Source organism: Chanodichthys erythropterus, chromosome 24 (genome assembly GCF_024489055.1).
Source record: "Chanodichthys erythropterus isolate Z2021 chromosome 24, ASM2448905v1, whole genome shotgun sequence".
Lineage (NCBI taxonomy): Eukaryota > Metazoa > Chordata > Actinopteri > Cypriniformes > Xenocyprididae > Chanodichthys > Chanodichthys erythropterus.
Window position 1 is genome coordinate 6,227,440 of NC_090244.1, and position 15,776 is coordinate 6,243,215.

Here is a 15,776-nt window from a genome sequence, read left to right on the forward strand (position 1 = left end):
TTCATCTGTCGTTGTTGGTAATGCACTTTTACGTCGCCGTGGTTGTTTTTGGCGATTAGGACATCCGCAACATTTTGAAGCATCGAAAATACATTTTGGTCCAAAAATAACGAAAACTACGACTTTATTCAGCATTGTATTCTCTTCCGGGTCTGTTGTCAATCCGCGTTCACGACTCCGCTTCTTCTTCTTCTTCTTTCCTGTTTTACGGCGGTTGGCATCCAGCTTATTGGTGCATTACCGCCCCCTTCTGCTCGGGAGTGTGGTTCACGACTCTGCTGATGTAAGACGCTGCTGACGTGTTATCCGGTGCGCCAGAGCTTCGTTTACAGTCTGAGGGAGACGCACGCTGTGTTCAAGCTATTCTACATTGTATTTTGGTATTGCTATATTTTTTAAAATGGTGCATAAGTGTGCATGACTCGGATGTCCTAATCGCCAAAAACAACCACAGCGACGTGAAAGTGCATTACAAACGCAGACAGATGAAAGGATTCAATGGAATCAGTTCAATTGAATCAATTCAATGGAATCAATTCAATGGAAAGGATTCCAGAAGAGAAGACAATGCTGAATAAAGTCGTAGTTTTTGTTATTTTTGGACCAAAATGTATTTTCGATGCTTCAAAAAATTCTAACTGACCCTCTGATGTCACATGGACTACTTTGATGATGTTTTTAATACCTTTCTGGACATGGACAGTATACCGTACAAACATTTTCAATGGAGGGACAGAAAGCTCTCGGACTAAATGTAAAATATCTTAAACTGTGTTCTGAAGATGAACGGAGGTCTTACTGGTTTGGAGCGACATGAGGGTGAGTCATTCATGACAATTTTCATTTTTGGGTGAACTAACCCTTTAAAACAGTTCATGTAAGTTCAGTGGTTCTGAGACTTTTGCCCCAGAAAGGTAGTAAAGGCATCATTAAAGTAATCCATGTGACTCCAGTGGTGCAATCTCAATTTTATGAAGTGACGCGAGCGCTTTGTTTTGTGAACGCGCATTGAAGTGTAATATTTTGTGGAACAGAAAGCTCTCAGATTTCATTAAAAAGATCTTCATTTGTATTCATAAGATGAACGAAGGTCTTACGGGTTTGGAACGACATGAGGGTGAGTAATTAATGACAGTTTTCATTTTTGGGTGAACTAACCCTTTAATCTTTTCAAGAAGCAAACAATAGTGATCTCAATGAGCTCAAATAATCATCAAATCCATTACCAAATAATCTGAGCTGCTATTCACATTCATTTTATAGCTCTAAACTCTTACTGTGTGCCATTTATAATCTCAGTTTTTGAGGAGAAACTTCCAAGACAGAGCTGATATTTCAATGAGACATAACCGAGAACTCCATCAGAACCCCTTCTGGGTACAATGAATACTCATAACGCATACATTTCAAATCCACAGAAGCACTTAACACACATTCCAAATCAGAAAAAGGTGTTTTTTTTTTTTTTTGTCAAATAACCTTGTTTCCAAGAACAGCAGTGAAAAACTTCTCAACTCTGAAAAACCCATAATCACCTCAGATTCAAATTTCTCACACTAACACCCTGAGCAGGTCTGAGAGGAGACTGTGAAACACAATATATTGTGGATTATGGTGAAGTATCATCCACCCCCAGACCAATAACAGCATCTCCGCAGGAAAACTGAAGAACTTATGGTGACGATTTTGACTTATGTTGTTTTCAGGTTTTATTTTTCATAGGAAGGTTCAAAGATTCGCTAGCGAAAAGCTGACACAGGATGTCAATGTTCTGCACACCTCTGTAATGGTCACATTAGAAATTGAATGTCATTTTAGTGTTTTTTTTTTTTTGAGGTTATGCAAATGAGGTAGTGGATGTACATGCTGAAATGCGGGCCGTTTTTATTACAACTGCAAATAAACAATATCCGTCACTAAACACAGCGGAAGGACCAACTTTACAAGGGTTGGAATAGTAACCAATCCGCCCAAAAACCGCCTATAAAAAAGGAGAAACAAAGCAAGGAAGTTAGCTGCTCCCTAAATATCCCAACAGATGCAAATCATTCAGCACAATATGATCAGCATCAGAGTCTACAAACTAGTTTGGAAATCCTGGTAGGCCTTAACATTACAAGTTTGATTTAGCCGATTAGCAGACAAACAAGCTAATCTTGTGCAGACGAGCCTGTCCACATTTCCTGAGAGAGTATCTGGGAAAGCAGAATGCTTATTTCCCATTTAGCCATTGTGTTAGCTTAGCGCCAACAGAGTAGGATTTTAGGAGCCAAGAGCTCAGTCGTAATTCTCCCCAAACCCACCACAGCCCTTCTAAAGCTAATCATTATAATTAAAGGTCTGAACAGCAACAGATTAAAATGATGCTAAACATATGCCAACACCTTAACTACAATGTAGGAACTGTCTGTGCGCAGGTCTGAGAAGTGGGTTTATTTCTTGGTTTGCGTGTAAAAGCATTTGGTGTCACATCAAATGCAGGGTGGTGTGTTTTTAGCATCTGTGAGCTGTTGCTAGCGTGCGTTTAGACATGTTTATGGGGTCTGCGGCACAGACTGTGATGTCATTTGCTTAAAGGCGGCCATTTGTATGTGTTTAAAGTCAGGAAACTGGTCCACAGAGACTGGAGCTTTGCTAAATGCTAAATCTGAATTCTGGGGTACCGCCTAAAGGCAAAGGATTCTATAGCATTAGCAAAGACCTAGAATGTGAAATACACAAAAGCAAAAGTCTCATAACATCAAAGTGAGATGAGTATTCAACATACCCTTACACTTATTACAAAACAGTACCGTGGTATTACCATGTATTTTGGGGCATGTACAAAGCTGAAAGCATAGCATATTCACTTACTCAAGTATAATTCAATACACTCTTTCCGTTTTTTAAAGTACTATAATCGTACCTTGTTTTTTGGGACATGTACTGTGAGGGTATCAGATGGTAATGCTATGGTACATTGAGGTACACAATATTTTGGACATGTATCCAGGTAATACCATAGCATTTTGACATACTTGGCATGTATCATTCAATACACTTTTGTACTTTTAAAAAAGTACCATCATTTTACCATGTTTTTCGGGGCTTGGTGCCTTGCTATTACCACAACACCAATTTGTTTTGTTTTTTTGTTTTTTTAAACATGTACCAATGGTAAAACCATGTTTTTGGACATATATATCAAGGTAATGTACTAACCCTCATAAAAATACTGTGACGGTATCATATGGCAATACTATAGTACTTTGAAATATACCATGGCACTGAAATTCATATACAATGGCATTTACCAAAAGGTACCATGGTACTACCATGGATTTTTGGACTTGTATCATGGTAAAACCATGTTTTTGGACATATACCAAGGTAATGTTGAATCAACCCTCACAAAAACTACTGTGTTGGTATCAGATGGTAATACTATAGTACTGTGAAATATACCATGGTACTGAAATTCATATACAATGGTATTTACAAAAAGGTACCATGTTTTTTTGTTTGTTTGTTTTTACATGTACCATGGTAAAACCATGTTTTTGGACATATATACCAAGGTAATGTACTAACCCTCACAAAAATACTGTGACGGTATCAGATGGCAATACTATAGTACTTTGAAATATACCATGGCACTGAAATTCATATACAATGGCATTTACCAATAGGTATCATGGACTTTTGGACTTGTACCATGGTAAAACCATGTTTTTATACCAAGGTATACCAAGGTAATGTTGAATCAACCCTCACAAAAAGTACTGTGTTGGTATCAGATGGTAATACTGTGGTACTTTGAAATATACCATGGCACTGAAATTCATATAAGATGGCATTTACCAAAAGGTACCATGGTACAACCATGGTTTTTTGGACTTATACCATGTTTTTGGACATATATACACCAAGGTAATGTTGTACCAACCCCTAACAAAAATATTGTGATGATATCAGATGGTAATACTATTGTACTTTGAAACATACCATGGTACTGAAATTCACATACAATGGCATTTACCTAAAAGGTACTACAGTTGTTTTTTGGACATTTACCATGGTCCTTCTAAGAATATCAAGGTACTTGTTCAAAATACTATGGAAGTACTGTGGTACACATCCAAAAACATGGTAATACCATGGCACTTTTTTGTATCCACCCCTAATTTAACGTACCATTACTTAGAGTAACATGTATATACTATGGTACATGAATCAGTGCCATGGTAAATCTTAAAGTATTACCATGTGATACCATCAGTACCGCTACAGCACTTTTTTGGTAAACAGGTGTAAACAGGACAGACATGAGAAATGTGTGTTTATATAAAGAGCTGCAGGTCAATGTGGTAGAGTCTCGACCCAGATGAGTCACATGGAGTGGGGTGCGTGTCCGATCGGATCAGGCTACATGCACCCGGACGGCTGGAGACACACTGAAGACACACAGCTATAACGACACCATCAGCCAGCCACAGATCCGAGGACGGATCCTGAGCCCGAGGCAGCCGGATAAGGGAGGGGAGAAAAATACAAACAGAGAGCATGACAAAAGACTGAAAAAGAGAAGGGATGCAAAACCATGAAGATGTGAAGAACAAGAAAATTACGCAAAGAATATGAATAAAGCACAAAAGGCCCAGAAGGAACTATTTCTGACTCATTTACATGCTTCTCTTTCATTTAGAGCTGAAGTGTGTAATTTTTTGGGATGTTAAAATGCTTTCTTCTGTCTCAGTTTAATATGACTATAAGCAAGACAAAAAGTTTATTGGTTTGATCATCCTTACTAGACCAAAACAGCAACATTGGCTCTACCAATGGTGTGAGTTGGAGGCGTGGCTATCTATTTGGCTGACCAATGGCAGACAGGGGCCTGATCAGGTGTTCATTTTTCAAATCTATTTGGTGATGCTATAATCAGACCCTGTCCTAAAAAGCCCTTGCGATCTTCCTCTGACTACACACACTTTTATGTTAAAACTGTATAATCCAAATGGATTGAATTTTCAAATGCAATTTAAATACACAAATCATAAATTTAGGCCTAAATATTTTGAGTACGTGTATACTAAAAAATGTGTAAAGAACAGGCAGGAAGGAAGAGAGTCATTCAGGAGGGCAGTTACAGAGGTCAGGAAGCAAAATAACAAACACGAAAATCAAAGGCCAAGCGGCCACCTCTCTGTCTGTCTGTTTTCATGCACATAGCTGGAATTCCTGGCTCTGAATCAGCTCTGGAATGTTTCCACAGAGAGTCCCAGAGCAGCACAAGTCTTCCCCTCCACCTCCGCAGGCCCACGGCCTGCTGCTAAACCCGTCAGGGTCACCTCCAAACACACGTCTGACACATCTCCCCACCTAAAGCATTACTGATATCAGTAGTATCAGATATAAAGGTCATGACCTCATAAGACAGGGAGATTAGAGGTCTCATTACATAACAATGGCTTCAATTACAGATGGATCGCAGCTCTGTTATAACTCTAAATACAAAAAAGCAACTAACCTTATTATCAGTTCTTGATGTAAAAGCCATGAACGCAACATGTGAAGCATGATTCATGACATAAATAGTAATATTAATGTGTAGTGTGTGTGTGTGTGTTATATACAGTGTGTGTGTGTGTGTGTGTATATATATTATATATATATATAAAATTTAGATAGAAAAATTATAAGAAATATAAATGTCATGTATATATGTATATATAAACAATATTTTAAAAATGTGTGAATCATCAAAATATAATTTGAAATGTACTAATATAAATAATAAAAAAATTATATATATATATATATATATATATATATATATATATATATATATATATATATATATATATATGTTTTATTTATAATATATAATATTTATTAATTTTATAAATAAAATTATATACTAAATATTTTATATAAACATTATATATAAAATGATATACTATATATATAAGAATGTGATGCATCAAAATATAAATATTACTTTTGAAATGTACTAATATATAAAAAAAGTTTATAAGATTATTGTGTGTGTGTATATATATATATATATATATATATATATATATATATATATATATATATATATATATATATATATAATAAAATATACACACACACAATAATCTTATAAACTTATTTATATTTTTAGAATTTATCTATCTATAAATTATAACATATACACACACATATACACACATATATATATATATATTACACACACACACGTAATACAGCTTAAAAAAAAAAAAAAAAAATCAAATATTCACCCAGAGCTTGTGGTGAGTTTGATGACTCATATCTGCTTTTGCTTATGCATTTAGAAAAATGAAATTTTCTTATTCAGCCTCTGTCTTTTAATAATTTAGCAGTGGGCCTATGCAGTCCATAATAATATAAATAACATGTATTAAAAGGGCATTTAGGGACATTCATGCTGGTCTGAGCTGATCTTTTCAGCAAGGAAGGAAAAACAACAGCGTTCCCATGATACCCCTCCACGCTTTTAAGACACGCTGAAAATACTGTGTGAACCAGTTCTGCTTTTCTTTGAGTGTCTTTCACACTTGAGTCCAAGGAAAGCCACCGTAAAGCCTCGGATTAATGTCTAAAATAAAATATTGCAACCACCTCCTCCTTTGGCAACTGCCTCAACTCCTCACAGACTTCTTGCCAGGTTGCCCCTCCTTCTTTCCATCTTTTTCGCACAGGTTGGCGTGACCTTGGTTTCCAGCTGTTTGGCAAATGTCTGACCCTTCACTCATGCGTTTTGGCTCCGCCGGGACTCGTCTATTCCTTAATTAACAGCCTGGAGAGTTACCCCCTCCTCAACATGCAAAGAAACCCCACAAACATTACCCGCACCGCTGCCACATGGAAGCCCACATTATGAGAACTGTAGAGTCAGTAATTAAAACCAATCTCCATGTGAGGCAAATGCTCTGCTTGAAGATTGAACAAGACATTACTCAAATCTGTAGAAATGAATTACACCCTTCAGTGCCCAAGTGAACTCCTCGCTGGAATGGCGGGAAAAAGAAATGAAACAAAGGTGAAGGGAACGGCGATGTCACTTGCATCAGGGGGATCTATCATTTTGCACTTATCCATTTGACTGAAGCGGGATCAACCGTAAAATCTCTCTGCGTGCAAAGATAAATAAAGCATGCATCAGTTCACCTGAGCTTCTGAAATAATACCCCAAACCGCTGTTAGTTAAACTGTGCTGGAAACATTTTGGCAGCCTTAATATACCTACCATCAAAAAATAAAAATAAAATAAGGGGCAGGCCCAGACACAATCTGTAGACACATTTTGGTGCAGTTTTCATTTTGGAGCCAAATTATAGATTAGAAGTGCACTGACATGGAAATTTTGGCTGGTAAATATCCATAATTACATATGATAAATGCCTCATATTATAGATCTTTGTAAAACTTGTTGTAAGATACATCAATAGATACAAATAAATAAATAAATAAATAAAATAAATCACTTATATGCTACTTATGAATTTATTCATCATAATAACTGTTACTTTTAAAATCTGCTATAAAAAATATTGTTTGAATATTGTCGATTACTTGATAAATAAAAATAAACAGTACAAATAATACATTTTAATAACATTAATTAAAATAAGTTAAAATAATTATTAATGTAAAAATACATTAAGTTAAACATGTATTAAAAATACATTTTTGATATTTAAAAAGGTAAAAAATTAACAAATTTACTAATAAAACTAATAATATTATTAATAAATAATGTAAAAAATCTAATAATTAAAATGTATTAAAAATATTTTTTTGATTTTAAAAAAGCCATTCGATAACCGATATGACAATGAATTTTAAAATGTATAAAAAGCTTTTAACAAAAATAATAATAATAAAACATTAAATAATTAAAAATGTATTAAAAAGACATTTTTAATTTTAAAAAACCCAGTATCGGTCGATAACCGATATGTTTCCGATATGTTCATCTGTACAATGAATTTAAACATGCTAAAATGTATTAAAACAAATCTGAGCACTGCACTCCTATTGGCAGCTGAAGGCATTGTCAAATTAGCCAAAATATGTAATACATGAACACCCAAGGGGTGAAAAATATCTAGATGTTTGTGGATGACGGGCGTCAGAGTCTGTGTAAATCTGCTGGGCTTTCTGCACTCTACTGGGTGCCGATAATAGGCACAAAAAGCTCATTTATGCTTTGTATTCTTGAATTACTCCACTCAACCCAAGTTTCCAACACAGAAAGAAGCAGCTCGTGCCTGAAAACTTTCAGTCCAATCTAACAAAAGGGCGTGTTTGGAATTGGTAGCGCTCAAGTGAAAACCGACTGGATTTTCCACTATAACAGTCAAGGACCTGGCAGTTTCCCAGAATGAGGCAAGTCTTGGACTAATTAAGGCTGTCAACGGAGGCTCCCCTTTTATTCTCAAACTGGGTTTAATCCCCGCTTGCCCCATTTGCTCCAAAGGGAGCGCCCGCCTGGGCTCAGTCCAATTCTCTATCTGTACAGTAGAGCGTTTCTGTGGGTTTGACACGGATGCCATCGCTCTGTCTTGAGGGGAAGAGCACTGGCTTTCTCACACACGGCTGTAATGTTACGCCATAGTCTCGGCCTGCGCTGATAGCGTGTTATGCTTGTAACGAGACTCTTTGAAGCAAAAGCCGGAGATCTTGTTCTCCTGCGGGCAAAGGTTTTGTGTGCCTATGCAAAAGTCCCTCCCACACAATCCAGTCTTATTTTCCCTAGAACACTGACTTTTTCACTTGGAATCCATCTGCGTGACCAGAGCGAAGCTGAGGAAATGGTTTTGTGCCCATCAGCAGATGGTATAAAAAAAAAGAGGGAAAAAGATGGAGGAAGTGAAAGATCAAGAGTGGGGGGAGAGGCACAACTTTCTTGGTTTAGTCAGCAGGCAGCGGTTTATATGTATGACACTCAAGCAATGCTGCATAAAGACCCCCGAGCGGTCAGATCTGTGCCAGCTGTTGATTAGCAAGCTTGAGAATGAATGCGATCTCACCTTATGGCCGTCATTTCCCATGATGCTGTTGTAATCTGATGTAACTCGGCCCTTAGGGGGCTCAGGGGCCTTAAAACTACACTCTTGACTTCACACGTCGGCAAGATGCCATAATAAGTTGATTAAACCATCGATGAGACCTTATACGACTGACACACAAGTCTAAAGACAATGAGCCAATCAGACAAAATGAAAAATTAACTATAAAAAAAAAAAAAAAAAAAAAGTACACAAATACTTTTTTATACATAAAAATTTTGAAATCTGCTTTAGAAATAATAGCTGATGCCAATCAATAAATTTAAAAAAATGTTAAAAAAAAAAAAACTACATGTGAATTCAGGCATCAGAACATCAATATTGAGAAAATAAATTGAGATATAATAAAACAATTCAGACTTTTTTTCTTGGAATTGCGAGATATAAACCTACAATTGTGAGTTATAAAGTCAGAATTGTAAGTTCTAAAGTAGGGCTGCACGATATATCGCTTAATACGAAAAAAAAAAAACATTGAACTCGATAGCGATTATTGCTTAAATGCGATTCTTGGTGCGATTATGAAATCACAAAAGCTGTAAATATTTTTTTTATGCGCAGCTTGTCAATGAAGTATGGCTCCAAATGCTAATCCATCTGAAAGCTCTGCGGGTTTGAGTCGCTTATAATGTACATTTGTAAAATCAACACAGATCTTTCCAGACATGAGAAGCATTTATTAACATCTTGTCAAACAAAAGACAACATTTAATAACGTCTTACTCCAAACTCACTTAGTAATGACAGTTGAGCATCCTTCAGTGAGATGATGTGGCTTCTTACATAGAATAAGGCAGTCTGTTTATTAGTCATGTTTAATCAGTCAAAGCGTTTCAATCTTCTGTTTATTCAGCTACATCGATATGATGCATTTTAACTTCTGTGGCAGGGCATATTTTGAGTTTCTGCGCAAGAGCGCCCTCTGGCTTTCAGATGGAGAAGCATTTACTACTGATCACAGAGCTGTACGGCTCTGACAAGCTGCGCATTAAATAATCTCAGCCTTTGCCATATCACGTGCGATTTTAACGCAATAAATAGTGCAGCCCTATTCTAAAGTCAGAATTGCGAGAAACAAAGTCATAATTGCGAGCTATAAAGTCAGAATCGCAAGTTATGAAGTCAGAATTGTGTGATGTAAAGTCAAAATTGCGAGTTAAAGTCAGAATTGTGAGCTATGAGGTCAGAATCATGAACTATGAAGTCAGAACTGAGTATTATAAAGTCAGAATTGCATGATATAAAGACTGAATTGTGTGATATAAAGTCAAAATTGCAAGTTAAAGTCAGAATTACGAGTTATAAAGTCAGAATTGTGAGATATAAAGTCAGAATTGTGAGATATAAAGTCAGAATTACGAGCTATAAAGTCAAAATTGCGAGTTATAAAGTCAGAATTGTGAGATATAAAGTCAGAATTGCGAGATATAAAGTCAGAATTGCGAGTTATCAAGTCATAAGTGTTATAAATTCAGAATTATGAGTTAGTCAGAATTGCATGATATAAAGACTGAATTGTGTGATATAGTCAAAATTGCGAATTATAAAGTCAGAATGGCGAGTTATGAGGTCAGAATTGCGAGTTAAAGTCAAAATTGCGAGTTAAAGTCAGTATTACGTGATATAAAGACTGAATTGCGTGATATAAAGTCAAAATTGCGAGTAAAAAGTCAGAATTACGTGATATAAAGACTGAATTGCATGATAAAAAAAGTCAGAATTGCGAGTTATGAAGTCAGAATTGCATGATATAAAGTCAGAATTGTGAGTTAAAGTCAGAATTGTGTGATATAAAGTCAAAATTGCGAGTTATAAAGTCAGAATTGCGAGTTATAAAGTCAGAATTGCGAGATATAAAGTCAGAATTGCGAGTTATCAAGTCAGAATTGCGAGTTATCAAGTCAGAATTGTGTTATAAATTCAAAATTGTGAGTTAAAGTCAGAATTGCATGATATAAAGACTGAATTGTGTGATATAGTCAAAATTGCGAATTATAAAGTCAAAATTGCGAGTTATAAAGTCAGAATTGCGAGTTATGAGGTCAGAATTGCGAATTAAAGTCTAAATTGCAAGTTAAAGTCAGTATTACGTGATATAAAGACTGAATTGCGTGATATAAAGTCAGAATTGCAAATTATGAAGTCAGAATTGTGAGTTATAAAGTCAGAATTCTGAGATATAAACTTGCATTTGCTTGTTATAACGTGCAATTGTGAGGGAAAAATTGTATTATATTATATATATTAATTGGTATTTACATTTAAATGTGTAGGTGGAGTGATCCAATGACATTTCACTATGGGCGGGGCTACCTAAATGCATGACCAAAACAAAGCATTCAACAACATGCCTGTCAATTGCCACAGTCAGATAGGGCAAAAACACAGCCTGGAATCTGGAGGAGATGTAATTAATTCCATCACATCTACTTTACCTAATTATTAGAGCATGCACTGTTAAATTGAAAACTATGAGAAGAATCTAAAGCTCTCTGGACTAAATAATCGAGACTGGGTTAAGAAACACTTGCCAAACTATTTCAGAATATCAGTGCGAAAAAGCCATTTTAGAGCAGACTCAACACACTGGTATGTGGAAAAGCATCAAACGTTTCCAAGAATCTGCAATATCAACATGCATTACTTTAAGTGCAGAGCAGTCTGACATGTTGAAGGCAACAAAAATGACCAATCAAAGTTGCTCAGATACAAGCTGGCAACATGAGCACATGCTTATAAGCCTGTAATGGGCCAAAACACAGGGGAAAAAAGGGAACTTATTCTGTGTCATTTCTTCTTTGGCGAGGTATACTCAATAAGTCATTGTTGATGGAAAAACAGGCCCCCTCCGAATAAAGGAAGTCACGGGTGCTGCTACAGAGAAAAGGTGATGGTATACAACATTAAACATCACCATCCTGCTATCCTCCAGGCTAACATCAGACAAATGCTACTTCTTTATTTAGCTTTTGATAAACCCAAGTGCTCCAGCCAAGTGCTTTCGCTGACAGCCCTGCAGGTGATTGTGGGTAATAGATGATTTCTGAGTGTAAAACACAGGGACATTCGGAAGGTGAATGAAATCATTCAGCTCCGTGCAGAGAGGACATTCATCATGCGTTTCGCGGCTCAGATAAGGGACAGTCTCTCTTTTCTAAACGCTTGCTGGACGGCAGATAAGCCCGAGCGCTGTAGGCAGGAGCAGGACCTGATTTCACGCCGGCTACGTGGTGTGTGTGTGTGTGAGCGCAGATGGTGTGCATTTATGAAGACGCTGCCTCTTGCTGCTGGGGTTGTTCTTTTCACCACACCACACCCACCCTCGACTCTGTTGCCCCCACATGGAGAACGATCCCAGCTAATCTGGCTCGTTTGTTTAAAGCCATTTAATGAGGATAATCCCCCCGAGATGTCTCCTCCCTTTCACTGTAGAGCTCGGCATAGAAATACAGAAGAGCCCAATAAAGACACAATTTAGAGGCACAGTACAATGTGAGAGACGGACAACTTCAGAGCTCTGGCTGAAAGGAGCCAGTGTGCCGAGACAAACAGCGGGATTTACACAGTTAAAGACACATAAAGAGCTTGTCTCCGGACCTGTTGTACTCGCACTGTAAGCGAGCACACATGCGAAGTGAGGGACAATTTGGGAAAAGCACAGAGTCCTCTGCTGTTAAACAAGCACAATTTAACCTTTTACCACAGAAACCTAACTAGTGGTTTTAAATCACAACACTGTGAACTCAGAGGAGCAGAGAAAAGACTAAGGAACTATTAACCAGATCCAACACATTAAAAATTAATCCATCCATTAAGACAAATCAAGGTCATAACTAGTAGTCGACCCATATGGGTTTATAGCATAAATAATTAAATGGCAAATGAGACATAAAATTGCTTAAATTGCCATTTGGCATACAATTTCACTGAAAACATTTGAGAGAAAAAAAAGTCAACAGGGTTGTTTTGGAAGTGACAAGGAAGAACTCACTAATTTTTGTCAAATGAATGGTTCTCTCAAAACAGCAACCAATTTATCGTCATGGTCAATATATAACAGGATCAACAATTGGACATCAACCATTGAGAAAGAAAGACGGATTTTAAAGAGATAGTTCACCTAAAAATGAAAATTCTGTCAACTATCTCTTTAAAGCTAACTTACTAGTAAAATTGAAACTGTGATAAGTAACAATGGCAAAACTTACTCCCCACTGCTGGGATAGCGATTTGAAGCAAAGAGACGTACTTGTATTCAATAAAAACATAAGAATTATGGGGGTTTGGGTTATCTGAACCCCTCAAAATACATCAAAACAAAGGATTGAGGGTCTTTAAAGTATGTTTTCATTTTGAATACAAGTATTTTTAACCATTTAAAGTAACCACAAAAGAGTAAGTTAGTCAGAGTGCTAATAGACGCTCGCGATGTCGCTTAGCAACAGTGCGACAAAAACGATCACTTTCCGTTATCATTAGGCTATAGAACATTATATCGACAAACCAGCTAACCTAATGTCATTATTAATCACTTTAAATATAGATTTACACACAAAGTGACACCAAATGTCTTCAAGATAGTTGACGGTTATCGCTAGGGGCGCCACAAGACATTGCCGTTATCGCGCGAAACTAACTAACGTTAACCTCAACCGATCGCGCCCCGAAAATTACAGTCAGAAAAGGTAGACCCACCGGAAAGTCATACACTGCATACTACTACTACTACTACAGTCTGTTGAATACTTACTAGTGAAAAAATAAGTGAATAAATAACATTCTGTTAATATTTACATCAAAAGTTGCAAGAACAAAAAAACTGCACTGTAGTTTCGGAATGAATGTTAAAACGTCTATTCACAACAAACCCAATCGGTACATCATCTCACATGCAACATGCGTCTCGGTCAGTCCGGGATGTGCGTCCCGTCTGAAACCAAACACAACCGTGAACTGCTGTATACGGTCTTTAGGAATGTGCAAAGCAAAATATTCCGAGTCAAAACACGCAAATACAGACTTACTTACCTTGGCGGTACAGCGTCCAGACCACGGATTCCCTTCAGATTGAGAGGAATAGATTCCCGGTGCACGGAAAGTTCACATGTCACTCACGCGCGGAGAGACACAGATCTTCGTTTCCGTGATCCCCGTTACTGAATAACACACTGAACGCTAGCTCCACGCCCAGGTATCTGATCACATGATGCATCCAGGTGTGATTGGAACACACACATACATCTACACACACCTGGAGGTCTGATCGCGCTCGCCTCCTCCTGCCCGGTTACTCGAGAACGGAGGAACGGAGCTGATGTGTGTGTGAGTGTGTGTGTGTCTCCTCCCCTTCCCCGCGCTGAGAGCTTTAAACCACAGAACAAGCGAAGACCTGATGGAAGGGAGAGCTCGATCTTAAATGCTTTTAATCTAGAGTAGATTAGTGAAAAGAGCATCTCTTCCAAATCTAGTACTTTCAATGCTCTGGTCTGGCACCAAAAGTGCCATGGTATTTCTCTGTTTTTGGATATGGTAAACATGTTGTTTTGGAGATGCATTTTCTTGCATGACGTGACACGTCATTTTTTGTGGCCTTAATAATAATAATAATAATAAACAAAGATATGTAAAGTATGTAAAGTAGTACAGCTAGATCTCTTTTATTGAATCCAAAAGGTTTTAAATATATTTTGCTACATATAAAGGTATTTGAAAGATTTTGAAGAGTCAAATGGTCATTCGGTTTAACCGTCCAAAGGCCAATACAGCCATTTCATTAGTGATTAAAATGTAATAAATGTATATTTTTTTTATTCTGACATGATTTTATAACATCATATATCGACATAGTGCAAAATGGTATTAAAATTATGCGTAGAAGTCGTTAAGAGAAAGAATGTCTGGAAAAAAGAATTTCATTGATGTCATTTGGAGTAACCAATTTAAAGGGACCATTTTGGATCAAGTCATGCGTTCAGTATCATGTGACAGGATGTGACATCATTCAGACACCTCCAAAGGACCACATGGTCGTGAAGCGAAGTAAAAAAAAAAATGTTTTCACTTAATCATACGAAACATTAGGTCATTTGGTGCAACCGCTATAAAACATGGAAAATGTTGTAATATTTTAAAAACTTGTACTAAATATAATATATTTGATTGTCCTTTTGCTAGCTGGCTCGATATTAGCCTGTTAGCATTGTTTGAAAATATTGTCATTCGGTATAACCAAGTGTCATTTGGTAAAACCGAAATTTTGGTTAAACCGAATGACTTTTTTGGTGACAAATTTTGTCCGTCTTGTAAAAAATGACAAAAGCAGTGTTAATTGATTATAAAAACCACATAAGTTAACACTTAATGAACTTAAAAATTAATTATATCTCCATTAGTTGTTTTTTTTACACTTTAAAAACCTTATTAGTCAATGAACCGTGTTCCACTATTAGTAGCCTATATACGCACAGAGAGATATGGTGATATTACATTTTTTGGTACTTTACATGGTACATGTCCAAAATACTATGGTAATATAGTAGCCTACTTGTTTGTAGGTGGTTAATATGGATGTAAATATGGTAATCATTCAGTATCATGTTTTATATCAAAGTACCATGGCGTGATAATACCTTCTGATACCATAAGCTTTATTTGTGTTTTTATATCGGCATTTATGCAGCACAGTCAGCATTCAGCTGA

The 15,776-nt window shown here is 36.7% G+C and overlaps 1 protein-coding gene across 5 annotated transcripts in view; it reads right to left on the minus strand.

Moving 5' to 3' along the window:
* The window catches only part of plxnb2b (plexin b2b), a 195,003-nt gene extending 180,647 nt beyond the window's left edge, over positions 1 to 14,356 (minus strand). For all 5 annotated transcript variants that reach the window (XM_067379119.1, XM_067379118.1, XM_067379115.1 and 2 more), the window contains exon 1: positions 14,106 to 14,356. The gene's annotated coding sequence lies outside the window, so the exon portion shown is untranslated. The remainder of the gene's footprint in view (positions 1 to 14,105) is intronic.
* Positions 14,357 to 15,776: the final 1,420 nt, after the last annotated feature.